Source organism: Marmota marmota, unplaced genomic scaffold (genome assembly GCF_001458135.2).
Source record: "Marmota marmota marmota unplaced genomic scaffold, marMar, whole genome shotgun sequence".
Lineage (NCBI taxonomy): Eukaryota > Metazoa > Chordata > Mammalia > Rodentia > Sciuridae > Marmota > Marmota marmota.
The window spans coordinates 12,192,421-12,215,238 of NW_026000082.1; the positions used below are offsets into that span (position 1 = coordinate 12,192,421).

General features: G+C 56.0%; 1 protein-coding gene across 3 annotated transcripts in view; it reads left to right on the forward strand.

Annotated features, from left to right (window-relative positions):
* Glis1 (GLIS family zinc finger 1) overlaps positions 1-22,818 on the forward strand; it is a 233,764-nt gene that overhangs the window by 62,447 nt on the left and 148,499 nt on the right. Inside the window, exon 1 of one of the 3 annotated variants that reach the window (XM_015484974.2) lies at positions 2,292-2,840. The exons of the other annotated variants lie outside the window; for them this stretch is intronic. The gene's annotated coding sequence lies outside the window, so the exon portion shown is untranslated. Of the gene's footprint in view, positions 1-2,291; positions 2,841-22,818 lie in introns of those variants that run through there. 3 annotated transcript variants of the gene reach the window in all.

Here is a 22,818-nt window from a genome sequence, read left to right on the forward strand (position 1 = left end):
TGAGCACTTCACAGGTGCTATCTCAGGAGGAAGCATGGAGTTTTCCTTTCTGAAAATGGATGGAACGAGGGGGTAGACCCTGTGGCTGGGACCCCCATGAGGGGAGCCGGGCAGGCTGGGGAGAATCAGGACTTAGAACATCTGAGGGCTTTGTGGGGCAGGGGGCTCTCAGGCTGAGTGCCTTGTGCTCTGCAGTGTTCTGGAATGTTTAGGGGTACTGTGGGACAGTAGTGGGGCTGAGGTCTGGCTGAGCAGGTCTCTGAGCTCTGCCCTTCCCTGATAGAGGCAGCCCAACTCAGAGTCCCAACTTTGTGTCCCAGAGGCCTGGATTTGAATTGCATTTTCTTCCTTCTGGCTGAGGGATCTTTCGCCAATCACTGAACTTCTCTGTGCGTCAGTGTCTTCCTTTAGTAGATGTGGCCTGACATAGGCAGGCTACAGACTGAATTGTGTCCCTCTCCCAGCTGAAGCTCTAACCCCCAATATAGTGGCATTTGGAGATGGGGCCTTCGGGAGGTATATAGGTGTAGATGAGGTCATGAGGGTTGGGCCCCCACAATGGCATTAGTGCCTTTGTAGGAAGAGGCACCAGAGAGCTTACCTTCCCTCTCCCCACCATGTGAGTTCACAGCAAGAAGGTGGCCTTCTACATGCCAGGAAAGGACCGCCATCAGAAAACCATGTGCTGACATTGTAGAGTTCTCAGCTGCCAGAACCGTGAGAAAACAATGTCTTCAGGCCACCCCTCCCCGGTCTGTGGCCACAGCCTGGCCTACCATAGAGCTCAGGAGAGGGCACACGCAACAGCGTGCTTGGCATGAGGAGGGCACACCTGTGATGAGCAGGTGGCTCCATCTGTGGTGTGGTGACCGGCAGCAGGACCTTGGGTGAGTCATTCACTCTCTGAGCCCATTTCCTCCTTTGGAAAACGGGGTTGAGGTGCTGCCCACGCAGGGCCGTGGCCGGGGCCAGATGAGATAATCTAGGTCGAGGGGCTCGTAAACTGCACAGTGGCGTGTCTGTGGAGGGGGTTGGGTTTTTACGGGATGGAAACTGGGAGGCTTGGCAGAAAGGGGTGTTGGGTGAGTGGCTAGCAGCTCCAGCGGGGCAGCAGGTTGGAAGCCCCCTCCTCTGGAATGCCCTCCCCGTGGAAGAAGCAGAAGTGACTGTTTCAGCAGCATCTGTATCTCCTTGTGCTGGGCAGCGTGGCTGGACAGAGGTCCCGGCCTGACCCCAAGGACAGGGTCCCTGAGCTTACCCACGTTGTCTGTCTGAGCCGGGCAGTGGGCAGTGCCCAGGAGCGGTGCTGTGTGCTAGGAAGGAGTAGGGCACTGCCTGCCAGCTGCTCATCACCTGTGGCTGGGGGTGGCGGCCAGCCTCGCCCCAGAGAACCTAGGGTTATAGACAGACTTTACAGGCTGCAGCCAAAGCTGCCCTTTGGGGAGAGGGAGGACCGGGCACAGAGCCTCCGTGGCTCCTGCTCCTGCCCCCTGACATTAGGGATCCGGAAGTCTTCCGGATGGAAAATCCCCGCCTGGAACTCCTGCTGCGTCATCCTCTGGAGCGCGTTCTGGGGATCCTTGCCGTGTGTTTGCCTTCAGAGCCTGGGGCTGAGGTCGTCCCGGCTCAGACATCCCGCAAGCAAGCCTCCAGCGAGGGGAGGGCGTGTCCCGGGAGGGCTCACGGGGTTTTCTGGTTGGCTGTCTCCTGGTGTCCTGTTTGTTTGCTGTCTGGTCTGGGGCGAAGGGGTAGGTGTGGCAGGGAGTCCTCGGAATGCTGGCCTGGGCGGCACAGAAGGCTTCTCTGGGGCAGAGGAGGACAGACGTCACAGAACGGATGTAGAAGGACCTAAGCAGTTTGGCCTGCCCCTCCCCAGGGGTCCCTTGACTCTACCAAGGGGTGTTGTGAAGTCCTCAGCATCGTAGGCGATGTCCTTGTTGTTAGGTTGGAGTGAAGTGGTATATGCGACCGTGTCTAGAGCCATGTCTGGCACTGAGTGAGTGGAAAATGCACCTCAGCCGGGCCGCCAAGAAGCGTGGAGGCGGCAGCTCCTGCCAGCAAAGCCGCTTCTCTTCTGCGCTGCTGTTTAGTGCAGCTCCATGAACACTTCGGAGCCCTGAGTGGGGCCACGCCCTTGCTGGGGGTAGATCTGATCCAGCCCCTTCCCAGGAATGCCCACAGCCTGGGCTGGAGGCTCAGGAATGGGCAGCAGCCCCATAGAGGAGGGTGGGGTTAGGCGGTGGGGTTGAGGGGCCTCCGGCAGGTGGGGGGGCACCTGTGTGTGCAAGGCCACTGGAGTGGGAGGTGAAACTGGAGAATGTGGGAGAGGCTTGTGAAGAGCCTCCACTGCCCAGCCAGGGACTCCCAGCTGTGCCCGGCAGGCAGGGACGCCCCTGCGGGAGACTGGGCCGGGTGACCTGCTCAGCCTGGCATCGCTGTCTTTCTTGTGCTTTGCTTAGAGAGCGCATCATTACGCCATTGTTGGGGTTTATGCCATGTGCCTGTCCTCCCCACTACCTGGGTAATGTCCAAAGGTCCATGTCCTGCCTCTTCCCCATCACCTTCCCTGGCTTGAGAGAAGCATGACTCGGTGGTCACTGATTCACTTATTAACTCACCCAGGAGTACGGACACACCTCCTGTAGAACTCTGGACGCTGTGCTAGGTGAGGGGAGGGGGTGTCCAGAGCAGAGATGGGGCTGGGCAACCACGTCCAGGGTGCTCTGTTCCTGATCTTTTGTGGCTGCCTGGAGACTCTTGTGTCTCAAGGCCAAAGGGGGAAGTCTTTAAGGAGTGCTGCAGAAGTTCCAGTTCCAGAAGAGGGGCAAGGATTCATGAGGGTAGGTGGGGCTTGGTGTCAGTGGGAAGGGAACGCCAGGTGGTATGACCAGCATAGGCCAAGGCAGAGGTGGGAGGCTCACATGCATGCTAGGGACAGTGGAGTGCTGCCTGGTGGCCTGGGAGCGCATGGAGGAGAGAGAGGGATAAGGCTGGAGACCCTGAGTGCCAGCCAGGTGGGGGTGGGGGGCGGGGAAGTTTTACTCATTTCCCTGCAGACCTGGGGCCACGCAGAGAGACTGCTTTGGTAAGATCAGTATTCACACACCAGTTCTTTGGAGAAAGAGCGAGAAGTTAATTTATCAGTCTCGAAATGGGGGTGTGTAACAGGGCCTGCGTTTGCAGAAAGGTGACTTGTTACGTGAAGCCATGGTAAAAATCCTCAGAGGCTTCTGCCGCAATGCAGGAGGCAATATTTCTCCCGTGGATTCTTTAAAACTTGGGTTTCAAGTGGGGAAGAGAGATGCATAATTTATTTCTCCTGGTGCTTGATCTGAGATCCCAAGGGAAAGAATAGGAAGGAATTAGTGAGCTCTATATTACAATTTAATTGCTTGAAGGAAAAATATTATTTTTGATTGTTAACCATTAGCTGCTTTTAGTTTTATTAAACTCCAGCCGGTGCCGAGCACAGCAATAGCCGCTCGGAGCTTGCCAGCTCCTGAGGGCGGAAAGCCCTCAGAATTGTCCCACCTTGTAAACCAGGGCTTACTGCTGGGATCGGAGGCCCCAGGAATTCTTGCATTTCAGGCATCTGTGCTTGGTGTGCAGCCTCCTGACTGTGAGTCCTGCTCCCACTGGTCCCAGGAAAGGCCCCCGATTAGGCAGCCCCTATCCTGCCCTGAGTGAACTGGCCGCATTGCTAAATCTGCCTTATAGTTGAAGAGTGTTCTTTTCTAGGAACAGTTACTATGGCTATGGCTAAATTAGACTGTGTGTAAGCTGAATACTCTGGTATTCAGTAGGTGCTCAATAAAAGCCACTTCTCTAGGCCTTTGTTTCTGTTCTCAGTTACAAGCTCATATCAGAACCCTGCTCCGAGGGCCAGCCCCACCCATTCTGTCTCCGTGACAGGGACCCAGGCCTCACAGTGAGAGAGAAGGTGCTGGCCAGTCTGATGACCCTGCTGGACTGGGCCTTCACTGCTGGATGCTTGCTCTGTCCCTGAATGTGTGGTGACACTACATACACATGCCTCCAGGAAGCTCCCCACTGGACAGATGAAGAAGAAGGGCCAGTAAAGGCCACATTGTAGAGTGACCACGGTGGTATCTCACCCTGCCCAGGGTGTTGGGCTAGGCATGCTTTGGGGGGTGCCCAGGTGGCATTCTGAGTGGACGAAGCCGTATTGGTCACTGTTGTAGTCGCTGGCTGGCCACCTTCTGGTGCCCAACCTGTGGTGGCTATCCTTGACCTCCTTCTCTCTGGTGTCCTGCGCCTTCACTCTTCACTAACGGTTTGTTTTTCACGTATCCTGTCCCTGGACTTCTCCATAGCCTGGGAGGCCTCTCACGCCCTTTTACAGATGGGAGCCAGAAGCTCCCAGAGCTGGATGTCCCAGGGCTCTCCTGGCCCTGTCTAGTGGCTGGGTCCGCCACACAGAGAGGGCTTGTAGGCAGGTGCAGGCCTGCTGTGGCTGTGATCTACTCATGGACTCGCCTTCCCTCACTTACTAGGAATCCTGGCCCCTTGGTGGGGGAGTGGCCTTCCTTCTGAGTGTCAACCTTCTCCCACGCCCTGCCATGCCAGGGGCCGCTCTTCTCCATCAGTACTACTGACCCTGTGGCCCGGATTTTCAAGACAGCCTCAACTTACTGTGCTGGTGGGGATTTAGCTGTTGAAGGCTCTGTGGTGGGTTCAGGACTCTGCTGGGCCCTGAGTGACCTTGTCTACAAAAGTCCTATGACTCTCAAGTCCAGGGCCAGAGCCTTTGGACGACTTGCTAAAGATCACACAGCCTGTAAGAGACAGAGCCTGGGTCCCTGCAGCGTCTGCCTGGCCTGGACTTTCTTCCTGCTGTTGCCTTACCAGTGTCCCCTTAGTTTAGCTAAGGGGCTCGTCCCACCGGGTGCCCAGATGATTAGGCCAGTGGTGCCCCTGAGCTGACTGGCAGGAGCAGGAGCATGGGGCCCCAACGCACAGGGAAGAGAAGGCAAAGGGGGTCCAGGCCAGGGTCAGCCATTTTGCTAAGAGGGAGCGTGGAGTTCTTCACTTGGAATGTCTCAGTGCTGAGCACCTACTATGTGCAGTGTAGCGTGCCTTGCTTTGGTCGCCTCTCCCTGCCTGCCCAGCTCCTGAGCCACACTGACCAGTCCTGTCTCTGGTGTTTATCCACACCCTTCTCTGCCTCACCTGCTCCCTTTGGCTAACTCTTGTTGGTCATTTCAAGGCCACCAGAAGACCTGTCCTGACCCCCAGGCAGGTCAGAGCCCCTTCTTGGGGTCCCCAGCCCCTGGAACGTCCCTGCACACAGCACTGACTACCTATGTGGCGATTGCCTATTTTTCTGTTTCCCCCCCTGGCAGTAGCTCATGGGGGCCTGGTCATGTTTATTCCCTTGTGCGATCCAGGTGCCGCACACCTGGCCTGGCCGGGACAGGTGCTTAGGTAAAGCTGGCTCCGTTGCCTGGTAAGGAGCCTCCTCAGAGTTTGAGTCAGATATTCTGTTTCCCAAAGCGTCTTCACGTCCACGTGGCTTTTTGTGCACAGCCGCCCGGAGAGTTGGGTAAGGCAACAGACACAGGTGTGTTTTCCAGGTGAGGAAACTGAGGTTCAGGAAGCTGCCCAGAGGGATGCGCCCTTCTCCTCCTGTCTGCTTTATGGCACCCATGCTCTTGGCGACCCCGTGGCCAGGACTGCAGTAATCAGATGGCCTTCCTCCCCACTGAGCTCATGTTGCTGAGGGAATGGAAATTTAGATCTGTGGGTGGGGGTGAGAGGCTGGCTTGGGGGTGGCTCTGGCTGGGGTGCTGTGGGACCCGGGTGGGGTGGGGGGTGGCTGGGGGAACACGCCAGACCAGACTTAGTTGTTCTGGCCTCTGGCTCCACCGGCGGCCGAAAACCATCCCAAGTGGCTGGCAGACGCCAGCCCCAACGTCTGGGTGTCCACAGGCGCTGCATGCTCGATGGTGACAGAGAAGATGGGCTCGGCCTTTGGAGGCTGCCGTTGGAGGCCCTCGCTGTGCCAGAGGCCTCCGGAGACTGAGTGCCTTAGAGACTGGGCTCCAGTTCTGCCTGGTTCCACAAGGGGCTGTGGCAAGTCATTGTGCTTCTCTGCCTCAGTGTCCTCTCCTGAAAAAGGGATAGTGGTAGTCTCAGAGGGCACCGTTGGGAAGATGAAGTCATTCAGCAGTGCCCGGGACACACTGGGCACCATACGGAGTGCCACACTGGATTTCCTCTACCCCATTTGTCTCCCTGGGTTGCTGGGAAGTCCAGATGGTGCACACTGTGAAGAGCTGTGCCCATAAGGGACGTGTCTTTTCTCAAAACGGGGGAGGTGGATGTTGAGGGACAAAGCCTGGCTGTATGCTGTTTCCTGAGGAAGGGGAGATCCCGGGAGTCACCTAGGACCCCACTGACGGACAGGCCATCCCAGACATGAAGACGGCACATTTCCAGGCATGGCAGGTGAATAGTGAGCCCGTTTCAGGAAGAGCTATGGAGTGTTCTGGGGGGTTGGCAGTGCCTGTCCAGAGAACCAGTCCTGCAGGGGCCTTGGGCAAGTGCATGGTTCCAGCACATCTGGAAGGCCCGGGCTGGGGTGTGCTGGATTCCCCCAACTTCCCTTCTTGGCTCTGCTCCTAAACACAACCCTGAATGCTCAATCAGAGATGGCAGCACCCCCCTGGCAGGTTGCTGTGAGGGCTAATGTACCCAGTGAGGGTAACATGTTGATGCACGTGAATCACACAGTGAGTGCTCAATAACTGCTGGGTATTTTATTGTTTTTGTTATATTCTTCATATTACTACTGTTATTTCCACACACTTCCAGAGGACATCGGATCCCACTTGCTATTTTTACGGTTGTGCTGATACTTTAATCCTTCAGGCAGTGTGGAGTCATGAAGGTTTTTGGGCAAGGGTATGACCCAGAGCTGGGCTCCAGGATGATTAATAATCCAACAGTGAGTGGGCTTACGTCTCATTATGTGGTGTGGTCAGCTCAAAGAGGGATTTATTGTTTTATGATATTTAAAAAACATCTTTCCAAATCATTTCATCTTTAATTAGGGGAAAGAGAGGTTGGAGAAGAAGGGAGAGAAAGATGATGTAAAGGAAAATAGCAGGCTGGGCGTGGTGGCACACACCTATGATCTCAGCAACTCTGGAGGCTGAGGCAGGAGGACCGAAAGTTCAAGGCCAGCCTCAGCAATTTAGTGAGGCCCTAAGCAATTTAGCAAGACCCTATTTCAAAATAAAAAATAAAAAGGGCTGGAGATGTGCCTCAGTGGTAAACGGCCCCGGGTTCAATTCCCCAGTACCCTCCCCCCAAAAGAGCAAGCAGTGTTGGGGTGTCAGGTATTCTAACAGACCACCCTGTCCCAGGTTAAACTGTGGGTGTGGCATTCCCCTACCTGAACACCCCCATAGATTGGGGCCTTGAGGGCTGCTGAGGTGGTGGGACTGGACTCATCCTAACAAGCCATCTCAGTGCTTTCAGAGAAGCAGACTTGGGCGGTGGGGCTGGTGGTGGGTGTGACTCTGGATTGAGGTTGCGGAGAGAAGGGAGGTTGGGAGTGACCAGGAAAGGGATAGAAAAGACCATTTAGAGAAATTGGAAGTTCGATAAGGTGGAGCTGTGCAGAAATAAAGGACCCTTTTTAGCAAATCCAGAGCTGGGCCAGTGTGTGATTTGATGCTGGCTGAGTGAGTAGCTGCAGGGAGTGGCCCATGGAAAAGGCCTGGAATTGGGGGAGGAAGGGGCAAAGGGGGAGGGGGGGTGGGACGTTGGGGGGACTGAGGAAGTCCACGGAGACAGGAGTGTGGTGGGTGAGCAGACTGCCCGACTGTCCCGATGTGTGTGCATTTGGGATCCTGGGCCCAGGGGCTTTTCAGGCTGTGTCCCCAGTGATTCTGACTCATAGAGTCCAGGGTGAACCCCAGCTTCTGTAGCAATGGGCAAAGGACCAGACTTGAGGAACTGATTTAGGTCCCGTATGGCTCCTGTGATGGTGATAGAGGAGATGAGACCAGGTGGGCCAGGTCAGAACAGTAGCTGTGGGTTGTAGGTAGTGAGGCTGGGCTCTGGGCACCCCCTGTACTTGCGGCTGGTAGAAACACAGGGGGAGGGGCAGCCCTGGCCTGGGTAGAGGTGGGGGACTCTGGCTTGGGGGGGAGATTTTGGAGGACTTTGGTCAGAAGCAGGTTTAAGTAGTGGTAAAATCGAGGGTGTGTGGGGGTCCACCCGCTGGGTGGAGACTGCAGGTGGGAGTCCGAGTGGGCAGAAGCAGGGGTCCATGGTGTGAGAGACAAAGACAGGGCCAGCCAAGCCTGACGGTGGTAAGGACAGTGAGGACGGAGAACAGGGCAGGACTCTGAAAGGCGGGACTCTGAGCAGGACAGTGGCTGCCCGAGGATCTGACACTGACCTTCCCAACAGCCTCACAGGTTTCCCCGCTGGGAACAGAGCCTGGCGTGGGCCCGGCCTTAGTGAGGGCTGCAGGCCAGGAGCTGGCATTCCAGGTGGGGAGAGAGGCCCGGGAGCCCGCGCCCACTGTTTGCTCATCCCGTGTTCCTTAAGGGCCAGGCCGCACAGGCTCCCTTCCTTGCTCAGAGGTGGTGTGACCTGGTGGTTGAAAAAACGGGGCCCTGGAGCCCCGGATTGCCTCATCCTGTGCCTTCACCTGCCGGCTGGGCAGCCACAGGAAAGTGACAATCTTCATGTTTCAGTGGCCCCACTGTAAAACGGGGAGGAATGGTGCCCACATCAAGGGGTTGTCATGAGGATTAAATGTCTAAATATACACAAAGCGGTTCACGTGGCACCTGGTTTTCATTATTCTGGCTCCAGCCCCGCCCTCAGACGGTCCACACACCGTCAGCAGCATCTGTTCTACCGATGCCCGTCCCTCGACCCAGATGCCCTCTGCACCCATCTCTGGGAAGGCAGCTTGAACAAGCCTTCGGACTCCCTTTTCCTTTATTTCTGCACAGCTCCCTTATACAGAGGGATTAGTCCTCCCGGCCTCCCTGCCTCCCTGGATGTCTAAAGGAGAAGGAGCTGGCACCCTGAACAGCCCTGGACAGCGGGAGCCGCTGGTCTCTTACTTGTTCTGTCATGTCCAGTTCAGGATGGAGAAAGTTGAGGCCAGGAGGTGCTTGTTGTGTGAATGTGTCCTCTCTCCATCAGGGAGCTGGGTGGTCAGCTCAGGCAGAGGCCATCTCAGGATCTAGGAGGTGACCCTATTGTACCTTAGATAAGAAGGGCTCAAGCCCCAGAGGTGTCCTTCAGCACTGGTCCTCAGATACGAATGGACTTTGGAGGTCCCCTTTCCCCAACACGCTGCCAGCAGGAGCTGAAGCGGAGTCATGAGCCTCCCTCTGTGTCCCCGAAGGTGCTCCCCCATGGTATGGGTGGACACTGGGGTGAGGCTCCCTGCCCCATGCCTTCTTTACAGCCTCTGGCTGCGTCTGGGGTGTTTGAGTCCTGTTCTTCACCCTCTCTGGCCAGTGTTAGATGCTGGGGGCATAGGAGTAAATCAGTTCAGGATTGTCTCAAGGAGCAGAGCTCCCAGCTGAGGGTGAGGGTGCTGGTATCAGATCAGGACCACAGGGTGACTCAGGGTTGGGATCTCAGCACAGGCTATGGGGAGTGGCATTCTGGGAGAGATGGGCCGTTGTTGGCCCCGCAGGAAGGAGACAGATGTTAAACCCAGCACTTGCAGCCCAGGGGTGCAAAGCAGCCCTTCAGACGGGAGCTGCTGGGCAGGGCTGAAGGCATGTGTGTGGCGGTGACAGACAGGCAAGCGAGGGCTAGTGAGGCGCAGTCCTGAATGCCAGGTTGAGCTCCTCCAACCTCACTGGTGCTCCAGGATGCCTCCCAGAGGGGCCTGGTGATAACATACCGTGGAGAACAGAGGCCTGACCCATGCCCTGCTGCAGGCCCAGAGAGGGACAGGAGTTTGCTGTTGTCACACAAGGCACTGGCACCACTGTGGCTGGATGCATTCATTAGTCTGTGTTTGGGCAAGATGCTGAGGTCGAAGGTCACAGGGTGGCAGAGTCACAGAGCAGACCTCACCGGCCTCCCGTTTCTGTGATCACCATTTGGTGCCCTGGGGATTTTGGCTCAGGAGGGTTCAATTGGGGAGAGCTTTGGGCAAAGTGTCAAGAACAACCCAGAAGTGGCAGTGCTCCCAGCAGTGGTCCTCCCTCCCCAGGTAAATGGCGTTCCCCCATTTTTCTCCTAGTTCCAGGGTGGTGGGGCCAGCTGAATGCCTTGCCGTCCCCTTGACTCCTTGTCCCTGTCTTCTCCTGGAATCCCTTCTTCACATTCCTCCATGTCCACACTCCCCCCGACTTCCCAGGTCCAGCTAAAGAGCACGTCCTCCCAGAAGCCGTCCGTGTCTGCCACCTCCAAGCACAGTTCACGTGTGCCTCTCCGGAGTTACCCGTCACTTACAGAAGTGTCTCTCTGCCTCTATCAGGATGAGGTCAGGGTCTCACAGGGACGGCCTGAGAACAGTCTTGGGTACCTGGTTGGCAGTCCCCAAGTCCTGGCTGATCTTCAGAAATGAGCATTGTTTCAGGGTAGAGGCCCTTTTGGAAGGGGCTGGAGCCCGAGTTCCTTTGCTCTAGGGGCCCTGCCAGCCCATATCCTAAGGGCATGTCCCAGCCTCACATTCCCTGGGATTTTTCTTACTGGGGGGCAGGGAGGCAAAGGGCATGCTGTGAGTGTGGCAGCCCACCCTATGGCACCAATGACCAGGTGCCCTTTTAGAGGCTCTGGAAGTGGTAGGGAACCACGCCCCGTGCCATGGAATTGCCCTTCCTGGAGAAAGGAGCTGTTATCTGAAAGCATCTAACAGGATCCCCAGGCTTCTGTGTGAGCAGGCAGCAATCCTGAGAGGCGCCCCTGTTCACTCTCCTCCTATCCCTAGAGACCCTTCTACTCACCTCTCCACCCATGGGGTTGCCTGCTCCCCTCCTGCCCCTGTCTGTGCTTCCTGGCCTGCCAGGGAGGGTTCTGTCTTCCTGGATGGCCCCTGTGTGCCCTCTGCCACCTCTGCCTTGCCACCTTGGCTGCGGCCACAAGCTCTTTGCTCTTATCACTGTGTCTGGGCCGAGACCCCTCGCCTGCCTTTTGGTTTGTGCTGGAGCACTTCCTGCGAGCCTTTTAAAGTTTAGATGTTACTTCTGCAGATATCCCCTGAGCATCTTTCCCTCTCTTGGGGTCCTCTGCTGCTGTCCCCCTCCTCTCCCTTCCTTTGCCTGTGCCTGGGGCCTCCCCTGTATCGCAGCACTCCCCCACTCAGGGCTCACTGCTGGGCTCTGATACCCTGGTTCTGCTGCCTGTGGAAGGACTGGGGAGCAGTCCCAGCTCATGGGGGTGGCATCTAAGGAAACAGCCTGAGAGAAAGCACTCAGTCACCCACGAAGTGCTCTTGAAACAAAGGTGGCACCTTTTCTAAAATCACCATCATGGTTTATGGGTCCATGGATACCTGGTGTGGAGTCTACCCAAGTCCCAGGTGTTGAGGATTCTATCAGCCGGTCCCCCTAGAGTCCTCAAGGTGCTCCATAAATGAATTCTCTCCCCTTGAGCAAGACTGAGCACTCAGTTAAAAAAAAAAAAAATGGAAACAGTCCTTACTTACCTGGCAGATTTTCCTTGAGTCCCTGCTATGGTACAGGACACTTGCTGGCACCATGGGCCGACCCTCAGGAGCTTATGGTCCAATGGGAAAAACATGACATGGTCACAAGCCTGTAAGTGTGAGACCCAGGAGGAGCAACATGCTGGGGAGGCACCAGGGACAACTTGAGGAGGGGGCACCCACCAGGGCATCAAGAACGGGAGGCTCAACTGAAAAAAAAAAAAAAAGAATGAGAGGTTGAGCAGCTAGAGATGGCGTGGGTGGGGGGCATGGGAAAGGTAGCGCAGAGGCCCAAGGGTCCCTCCTGTGACCGGCCACTACGTTTATGGGAACCTACACAGTTGCCTGGGGAAGGAAGGAGAGCCCCCAAACCCCACCTTCTCCTGCCCCCCTTCTCCAGCCTTCCTTTGTCAAGTGCTCAGAGCATATTTTGTAGGGACTAGTCGAAGTCTAGACTCAGACGGATTGATCCCCTGAGCCCCTGTTGGCATTCCTGGGCACAGGAGGGAGCGGCGGCCTGCGGGGTGTTTGCAGAGAAAACAGAACCTAATGAGAATCTGATGAGGTGCTTGCCTGAATCTGGGATGGAGCCTGGGGGCTGCCACCCACAGGGCTGCAGCCGGCCGTCTTGCTGGGGTCTGGCCAGTCTGGCTTCCGGCTGGGCAGCCTCAGTGCCTCAGCCTCATGGCCATCCTGACGGCTCAGCGGGGCTGGAGGCTGCCGGCTTCCAGCACTGGGATGGAGCTTGTGGTCGTGGAGGCGTCCCTTGCCTCTGCGACTGTTGCCTCCACTCTGAAGTGGTGGATCCCACTGACCCAGTGAGAGTGAGGCACAGGGAGGCCAGTGCCTGTCCCTGAAGCCCGTACCTGGAGCCTCCACAAATGGCAGCAGTTCTCGCTGTCACCTGGAAACAGGGCTGAGCCTGACAGCCCCAGGTCCCTGGAGCTCCTTGGCCAGAGCCCCTGCCATGCATCCTTCCCAGGGCATCGAGGTCCTGGGCTGGGTGAGGGGATGGGGTCCTTTGTCCTGCCCTTTGCCTCTTAGCAGGCGGCCCGTTGTGTGTTGTGTGTGTCTGGGCTAGGCATTGGTCATCTGGGTGCCCTTTAGGGGTTCCTTGGCCTCTCATGGCCCGGGGGTGCAGGGATGTAGTAGTAGCACCCCCTGGAGGAGCTGTGTGGATAGATTATACAAGGCCTGATGGGGCGTTAGGGCTTCAGATTCTGGAGAGAGTGGAGTAGGATGGTTGGACAGGTGTTACCTCAGTCTCCCTAGAGTGACTGGGAGTAAATAATAAGATCCCCACCAGAAGCCCTCAGGAGACCTGGTTTCATTCCTCCTTCCTGCTGCTCCCCTTTATCCCCCCAGATTATGAATGGCTCCTGGGCTAGGAGCTTCTCCCCTCCTCTGCAGAAGAGGCCAGTGGCCCCTCTCCAAGTCTGGCTCTCCTGCCTGGCTCTGGTCCTGATGCTGGCCCCCACCTTACCTTTCTCTCATCTACCTCCATCCTAGGAAAAACCTTCCCTTAACTCCAGGAAATGCTGGGTTCCAGCCCAGCCTTAACCCATAAGGGCTGTGTGACTTCAGCTGAGGCACCTGGCCTCTCTGAACCTCAATGTCCTCACTGGCATTGGAATAGCTCTTGAGAGCCTTTCACACACAGCTCTAGGATTCTTTGTGTGAGGAAAGGGTTCTGGACCATTAGGAAGTTCAGTTCAGTGGGAGGCTCAGTGGCCCCGCAGGACATGATCCCACCTCCCTAGCATGGTGGATAAGGCTCTTCATGATCTGGCCAGAGTAAACTTTGGCCTCACCCCTGCCTCCGTGCAGGTCACCCTGAACTCTTTCCATTCTCTGAACATTTCACATGTTCTCATACTTGGCATAGTCATAGTCTTCTCAGCTGGAGGGAGAGCTCCTGTTTATTGCTCAAAACCCAGCTCAGATGTTCCCACTTTGAATCTTTCTCTTGAAGCAGTCAGTTACCTGACAAGCTCCAACACCATTTACCCTGTCTTAGTTTATATGCTCCCCTCGTGGGCTCCCCAACAGGTGTGTGAGCCTCCCAAGAGAAGGAGCCAGTTCTGTTCACCTGTGCCTCCAGCACCCAGCTCAGGGTCTGTCACAGACCAAGCAAGGACCTCTTTTCTGTGCTGAGGAGGAGCTTTGCTGTGTTTTCCACCTGTTCCTCTTTCCCCATCGGAGGGTAAAGCTAGTACTACAAATGAGGACAAAGCAGTGTCCCCATCAGAAGGGCACCGGAGATGATGGAAGGTGGCCAAGCTGGTGTGTGTGTGTGTGGGGGGGGGGCATTGTACTCTGTGGAACCGAAAGATAAGAAGGGCCTCGATTTGACCTGGTAGCGCACTGCCTCCAGAACGGGTACAGGGGATCCTAACTCCCTCCCTCTCTCCCTCCTGGCTTCATGGCAAGCATTTCTTGTCCCTGGGGAAAGGATAGGAGAGCCCCCACCTAAAGAGGCCTGCGGATTGGTGGGAGAGGAAAGAAGCAGTGGCCAGGGTGGGCATCTGCCATGATGGTGGAGATGGTGGTGTGAGCCAGCAGTGGGGTAAGGTGTGGCCCAGATGCAGGGGTACAGGGTGGGTGGCAGAGAAGGCGGTGTCCAACAAAACCTCTGCATGACAACGTTGCAGACAACATCACAGGTCCACAGGTCCACAGGAGGATCACCAGGGAGTAGTTCCCCTAGCCAGATGGCTGGGACAGCAAGGTTCCCAGGAGACCTGGCAGCAGTATGGAGGAGGGCTTGTAGGGCCAGGTGGGGGCCGGAGGTCTAGCCAAGGTCAAGGCCCCTGGGGACCGGGTCAGAAGCGGCTCCTGGAGACTTGGCTGGATATAGAGGATAAGGGTGAGGGAGGCAGTCATGGGCAAGGAGGGCAGTGACAGTTGTCTCAGGAAATAACTTGTTGGAAGAGGGGAAAACACACAAAGAGCTCAGCGGGGATCTCTGCAGCTCGGGGTAATTTTGGCTGTGGATAGGCAGCCTGTTAATCAGATTGTAAAAATCAGGTACCGGGGTTTTTGCAGAAAATGCAGCAGATCAAAGCCAGGGTCGATTAGGCTCTGATTAAACATTGCCGAGGAGGGTCAGACTCATTACCGAGGAATGTACACAGGCCGGCAGCGCTGACGGGGGATAATAACAGATCGCGCCCGGCACTGCAGACACCACGGCGCTCTGGGGACACAGTCCTCCGTGGCGGGGTGGCCACAAGGAATGGTATGTCCGCAGGCTATGATGGGAATGGGGGTACAGGGGTGTGTGTGGCAGCATCAGGGTCAGCGGGCTCTATCTGGTCCCTCTCTGCTTGCCTCTTTGCAGCCTGTGGATAGAGACTGCCATGTGTTGTGCCCCTGGCAGGGCTTGGCAGGGCTGGGCAGGGCTGGGCCTCGCCCTTCTCCACCTTCACCCACCTGCTTGCTGATGGTCTTTCTGCTGTGTGCTGTGCCTTCCCCTGTCCTCTGTTTCCCTCCCAGAATTCTGTACACACCTCCTCCAAGAGGCCTTCTCTGACCTCCAGCCCAGCTCAGGTGGGTCCCCGCACTCCCATTCCTCTGGGTTGTCCCCCCTCCTGACTGTGAGTCCCTCAGTGGCAGCATGCCTCTGCGTGTCCTCTGTGACCAGCTCAGGTCAGGCACACAGCACAGGTCTAGCTGTGTTCATAGATCTGGGCAGAGCCAGGTCCCTGAGCCACCGCACTGGGAGAAGCCCCAGGACTTGTGCTGAGAGGCTGCCCAGAGGAGGACAGGGAGGAATGGTAGCTGCATGAGGGAGATTTATGGAAAGGAAGAAGGGAGTGGATGCCAGGCCATAGAGCCTGGACTTGACCCTATGAGTACCAGGGAGCCACTGAAAGTTCTTGGGTTGGGGGCAGCCATAGAAACCAGCTGAAGGGCACTGAAAAGCCCTTGGTTTTCTCTTCTATGAGAGGAGGAATCCCTCTGAACAGCCAGCTGTCCTGGAGGATCTGACTTCTACAAATTGGCTCGCTTTGCAGGGTACAGAGGGCTTACCTGCAGTGGTCCCCATGTGGGTCCCAGGGCCCCGGACTGGTTCTTTTTATGGAGAGGCTTCATTTGCCCAGGTGTCCAAGAGAACAGGGAAATCTTCAGAGGCCTCTGAACTTTTCTAGGGTTGGACTAGCCTGGAATCAGGCTGAGCTTTTGGTTTACACATTCACAAACAAACATAGTTTTGCGTGATAGCCTTGGGATGCTCTGAGGTTTGGACAGCCTGCTTCCTCTGGACAGGACAGGAAGAGCTGGACGGCAGGGGTCCAGCAGGAGGGCCACTGATCCCAGGAATGCTCTGTTGACAGGTGCTTGCCGCCTCCCCAGGGCTCTGGCTTCAGGATGTTCCAGTCCTCCCCTGGACCCGCAGGTCTGGGCCCCTTGGTTGGTCCTTGACCCAGCACTCCTGCCCTGTGAACACCGTGGGTGATGAAGTTTTAAGAAGCTCGTGTCATTTGCAGACATCCCCTGCTTAGTGCTCACCAGGGGCCCGTGTGTGCAATAGTAAGAAAACCCAAGGGCGCTCCGAAAGGAGGTAACAGAGCGCTCCCAAGGTGGCTGAGGGAGGCGTGGACGCACCCTGCCTGGCTGGGACCGTTTGGAGTTCAGCAGGAAGGAACACAAAAGCCCTTAACCTCCCAGCTGGAATGTGGACAGTTCATCCGCTCTGCTCTTCCGACTCTCCTCGAGGCCCATAAAAGTCCAATTTGGGAAAAGGATTCAGCTCTAAGCCCCAGCAGAATAAGGTTGATTAAGAAACTGAGCTTCATAAAATTGTCCATGCTCCAGCAGGCGGACGGGTCAGACCTGAATCTCAGGCCTGGGAGGGACCGTACAAAGCCCCTGCCCTTCCAGTCCAGGGCCTCTCTGTGCCCAGATCCATTCTGCAATACCTCCGCAAGTGACCAGCCTGGCGTCCATCATAGGTGCTCACTGCCCCCAATGCTCTTACTTTAGGACCATGCTGCTCCTTCCCGGGACCATGCTTGCTGGGTCCCTGGGTCCCTCCTTCATTCCACACTCCAGCCCTGTGCCAGGCCTTCTGCTGGGGCTAGAAATGCAGAGGAGGTAAGGTGGGCACTTGCTGCCATCTTTGGTGCTTACTGTGTGCCAGACACAGTGCTGACAGACTTAGGTGGTGGATGATCTCGTTTGACTTGCAGGACCCCTGTAGTAGGTGGCACCATGTTATCCCAGTTCCAAGATGAGGCCATGCAGAGATAGGGTAACTTGCCCAGGGTCATGCAGAAAATCAGCAGCAGGGCTGAGGCTTGAACCCAAGATCCTTTGTTGCCCATCTCTGTCCTTGAGTCACTGTGTGCAGTGATTAGCTGAGGGGTCTTTGGTGAGGAGCTTGGGCCTGGGTCTGTACTCATGTCCACCTGGGGAGGGTCGTCCTGAGGGAGCTAAGGAGTTTGAGTGCTCCCATGAGTGCCTGGCCATGGGCAGATGCCCAGGAGGGTCAGTGGTATATATGACAGTGCAGACAGGAATGAGGAGAGTGTCCTCCAGCAGTGGGACCCTGGACTGCATATACCAGGACCGGCTCCCCATCTTCCCTTCTAAAGCACCGTGTCTCCTTCTGCCTTGGTGCTGGACCTGGAATGCTCTTCCCCACCCCTGAGGTCAGACTGCCCACAGCACAGACACGTTCTGCATGTCTCAGTTCACGCCACTTCTGCAGGGAAACCTCCCTGGTCATTCTCACAGCTCCCTGCACATAACCCTGAATGCACTGACCACTTATTTTTATTGGTGGGATCCTCTGGTTACTCTCTGACCAGAGGATCCCACTGGGTGCTAAACTCAGGGTGGGGACATGTGTTAGACTCGTCATCTTGTTAGGGCAGCCCTTTCTTCTGGGCTTCAGTCTTCTCCTCTGTAAAATGGCAGGATTGTCCTAGGGATCCTTGTTTCCTCCTTTGTTAGTCGGCTTTTCGTTACTGTGACTGAAATACCTGACAGGAACAGGTAGAGGATGGCTTCCGAGCTGGCTCATTGTTCTGGACCCTAGGTGCGGCAGAACACCATGGCTGAAGGGTGCAGTGGAGGAAGGCTGTCAGCTCAGGACAGCTGCGAAGCTGGGGACAGGGAGAGCAGCAGGAAGATGAACCCTTCCAGGGCACCAGTGACTCACCTCCTCCAGCCACACCCCACCTGCCTGCAGTTGCCACCCTTCAGTCCTCTCCCAATCTGGTCATTCTACACCCTCACATTCCTGCATTAACACAGGAGCTGTTGGGAGACACTTTGTACAACCGTAGCACCTCCCTGCTCTGGTTTGACAAGTTCCTGGGCATTGTTTCTGGAACAGACAGGCCCTCCTAGGCCAACGGAAGGGGAAAAAAGCTCTCCTGGTCCTTTCCTTCTTTGCCTGTACCCCTGGCTCTGCAGTTAGTGCTCATGAAGAATCAATTCAGACAAGGGCATGGGGTATTCTGTAATTGATGTCAACCACCCTGGGCGGGATCACCAGCCTGTAGCACTGGCACTTAGGATCACTTCTAGGGCTATGGCCATCTCCTGTGCTTCCTTGTGGGAATTCATGTGGCAAGGCATCCCCCAGAGAAAGGCCCTGATCTGGCAACAGTCATATTCAGGAGGAAGTGAGCAGCGGAGGGTCATTGCCCACCAGACTGTGAGCTCCTTGCAGGGGGCAGGGACGCCTCATTCACCTTCCCTCTTGTGCCTGGCCCAGGACTTGCTCTGCCAGGGACTTGCTCAGCCGGTGAGTGGTGAATGGCTGGAAGGGTGAATACATGGTTGCAGGGTGGCCCCTGGACTCAGATGTTGAAGGGACTGCAGAGGGAGGGGGCTCCTCACCTTTACAGCAGGAAGCATCTGCGCAGTGCTGGACTGGGCCCCGCCACCCGTGCCAAGAACTTATTGTGTGCAGCACAGCGATTGCAGATTTCTTTTATTCTCCAAGAGCTGATGAATTAGTTGAAAGATTAAGAACACTTGCAAAGTAGCCTACAAAGTGGTTTAAATTAGTGAAGCATAAACTGAGCACACGAGTGTGGGGCCGGGAGGGGAAGTGGGCACAGAAAGCTCGGGAGTGAAGAAACATGGCTAATGGGGAGCGTCAGGCTCTATGAAGGAGCTGATGGGAGGTCAGAAAAGGGGGCTTGGGTCCCAGCTCCTCCACCTGCCCAGCATGTGACCTTGAGCACATCTTAGCCTGTGAGCTTGTTTGGGAGAGGATGAGGTGTAAGCACCTGGGAGATATGTCCTCTGTGTGCCCCAGGCATCTGGAGCAGCCGGTATTTGTGGATTGTGCAACTCTGGGAGGGGGCTCAGCCCCTTTTTACTTGCCCCTCCATAGAACTCGAAAAGAAATTACCATCTTGGAGCCATGGAGGCTTCAGGAAGTCCATCCCCTGATCTTGTCAGTACAGGGAACACGGATGTTCTTTGCTGGCTGCCTGTGGCTGAGCACAACTTGCTGCTGGCAGCGCCTACTTCTCTCCTTCTGCTTGTAGTTTTACATGAATACTCTCAAGTCTCTGCCATGGACCCAGGCCCCTCTCCTGGCTCTGGCCAGTATATTCCATCCTCTGGGCATGGTCCCTGGAGCAGCAGGCCAGTGAGGGAGTGACAAGGCCGAGACTGCCTCAAGGAGCCAGCCCTGGTGGCCTGATTGATCATTGCCTGCTGCAGGCTGCGTTCCTGGTTCTGCTGAGCAGCTCTGGGGAAGGACATGCCACGTACCCAGTAACCCACTCCAGCCAGCCCTGCTCTCCTGGTGCAAGTGGAGGTGCCAGTGAAGTAGAAGGATGCTGTAGTCATCTTTGTGTGGACCCAAGGTTGGGATGAGGGCTGGCACACCTCCCTCTGATCCTGGCACTTACTGTCAGCATTTGGGCCCAAGGCCTGGAAAACAGTGTCGAATCTGCATCCAGAGTGGAGGTTACCTGGCCAGTGTCTGCTGCACGGTGGATGTGTCGGAGGTGGTGGATTTTTGTGCCATCTTTTGGAGAGGTTCACCTTGGGTGCTGTGCGGAAAAAACTCTTGCCCAAGCCTTCAGACACGTTTTGCCCTGCCCGCTTAGGCAGCAGTGGAATTGGATCTGATGTTTTATTCCTGCTACTTAGTTATTAGAATTAGTCTTTAAAGGCCTGTAGATGGCCTTTATGGCTTTGGCTTTGGACTGTCATTTGTTCATCTACTCATTCATTCCACACGTATCAGGAGTATCTCACACACACACACGTGCCTGTACCAACCCACCAAATAAGGATTTGTCTTCTGACCATGTGAATTCTAAAACCTTCTCTGGTGGGAACAAGATGATCATCCTACCGTTTCATGCTATTTTCAGCTCACAGAACACTTACCTTTCTTTGGTTACGTTTACTGTGCTCAAGGTAAGGCGGTTTTATTGTCTTTATTTGCAAGAGCAGGAATAGGCTCAGAGAAGCTAAGTATCTTGCCCAGGATGACAGAACTGTCAGTAACAGAGATCTGTGGCTGTCTCTGTTCCAACATCCTAATCAGATACAGGTGCCAATAAGTGGCAGGCCCCATGCTCATGAAGTGGGTAGTGTCCACTTCCTGCTGAAGGGCATGGATTTGTGGACAGGGGACTACATTTTCTTAGTCTTTTGGGGCTTCTGTGTTCCCACCTATGAAACTGGTGTGATGGAAATCTTTCTCCTCACCTTTCCTTAGGAGGACGTGAAGGGCAGATGCTCTATTTTTATGGAAAGGTTTTGACACTAGTGGTAGCTGAGACATGGTGGGCAACCTGCCTGGCCTTTCCTGTGAGTGGAGTGAGTGGAGGTCTCCCTCCCTTCCTGCCTCCTCCCTCTGTTTGGTAAGCTGCCCCTCTCTCCAGCTGTGGCCTGGCATTGGGGACCTGAAGAGACCGACCTGGTGCCTGACCTTGAGTTCACAGACCTGACCTGGGCAGGTGTAGGTAAGTGAGGAAACAAGTGACTGCTGTGATATGAGGCCACCCTGGGTGCTGTGAGAATGTGAGGGACCCTTCCCCAGGTGGGGCTACCTCAGGCAGGGTGGGAGCAGGTGATCAGCAATGCTGAGTGTCCTCTTCATAAGAAAAGATGGTGAACTGGAAAGGGAGGGCAAGAAGTAGGGCAGGCATTTCCCCCATGGAGCCCTTGGCCAGCACTGGACAGGGGCATTCTGGACCTCCTCCTCACACAGAGCAGGGGGCAGGCGTGACTGCTGTCCTGAGGCCACAGGCTCAGAGCAGCACAGGGGCTGGTCCAGGATGCACATCTGGATTTGAACTCTCATCTCTGGGCCAGACTTCTTTCTGGAACTGCTTACCTTCCCCTGGGCTCTCTGTAGGTGGGGGGGGAGTGGCTTTGTGGGGCCCCAACAGGAGAGCTGTGGTTTGGGGCTGGGATCTGGGCCTCGGGGTCTTCCCTGCCCTGTTCTGGGCTCCCCCACCCCCATCATGCCGGGGTCCAGCAGAGCAGCAGATGCTGCAGGTCAGACGTTCAGCCTCACATCTGGGTTCCCTCCTCCTTTCATCTGAAACCCAACACAGATAGTCTCAGTAAACAAACAGTAACTTCAACAATACAATCTTCTTGAAAAGCCTTGTAGTTATTTTAAGGCTGTTTGGGGGTTTATTTTAATTGCAGGCCCAGCTCTCACAGTGATCCAGCTGCTGGGGACACTTGTGGCTGCCGGCTCCCTCCCCCTTCTCCTGAACACCTTCCCCTTCCAACCTGAGGCCCCATCCTGGCCTGGAGCTGGCAAGGGAGATAAAGGCAGATGTGAGGCCCCTCCCCCAGTGCTCCCCCGAGTCTGAGAGCCCAAGAGCCTGGGGGCTGCAGCCACAGGAGGACCTGGCCTGGTGGGAAGGGAACGTGGAGTCGGGGTGACTTCCTAGGCTGTGAAGGGGTCGAATGGCTGGGGCTCTTTTAGATTTGCCCACTGGGAACCAGGGCCATAGGCACATCCCACTTGACAGCAGACATAGGTCAGAAGGTTGGGTCTAAGGAAGCCAGGTTTTCTGGCTAGGGAGGGCCCCTGGGGACCAACTTGTCCATTGTTTTCCTTTTACAGTTAAGGAGACTGAGGTCCACTCTCCTTCCCAGGTTGGCCCTTCACTCTTGCTCTGCTCCCAGCTGACCCAGTTTGTCCTGAGTGACAGGACCAGGTGCAAGCCCCACCCCGACCCAGTGATGTTCCATTTAACTCAGTGGCCCTGAAATCAGAGCCTCCAAGTTCTAAGAGAACTAGGCCGTCCTGGGGTGGGCCCTTGGACAGGCTGTGAGCCCATGGTTCTGGGCAGCCTATGCATCTCTACAGCCCCTACCCATGGCAGGGACCACCCGTCCTTCCTCATTAGTGGGGATTAGAAAATACTGGGGCTAAGGGCTCGAAGAGCTGGCCTTCTGCCTGATGCCAGGCGAGTGAGCTGACCTTTCTGGGCCTTGGTTTCTTCATCTGCGTGGCGGGATGAACAGCTGTTGCCCATTTTGAGGATGCGCCTCACAGCGTTGTTAGAACTGAGTGCCTCACTCTTTATTTGAAGACACGGTGGTTCTCCAGCAGGGGTGGCAGGACACCTCTAGGGATGGGCTGGGGGTGCTCCCTGCCTCAGGAGCCTGGGCAAGGCTGGCTCCCCAGCCTGTCTGCTCCAGCGTGTTTCCCAGGGAGCCCAGTGCCAGGGAACACTGGAGAAATCCCACGTTTTTTGGCCTATTTTCCAAGCGTTAGGCACTGAAGCGGGAACTTCAGGTATTTCTGGTCTCCATGGATGGGGCAGGAGGCCATCATTATTCCCATTTCACACACAAGGAGTTGGAGACCGGCGGGGGTAGGGAGCAGGCCTGGAGGACCCCCTACCCCCTGCCCGTGGGCTGTCCTTGAAGTGTCCACAGAGAAGCCAGAGAGGAGAGGAGAGGCGGCGTGGAGCATGGCGTGAGAGCGAGACGTGAGGGTGCTGCTTGCGGGTGCCCGGGGCTGGATCCAATCGGAGTGGGGCCCAGGCCCTGGGAGACGTCTGGTCCGGGCCCCTCTATTTATTTGCACATCCCCAGATGTAAACTAATTTGTTTAGCAAGAAAAAACACATTTTTATTGCCTTCTAAACTGGGCTGTTTTTCCTCTGGCCATTTGTCGTGCGCTGATGGCCAGGCCAGGGAGCAGA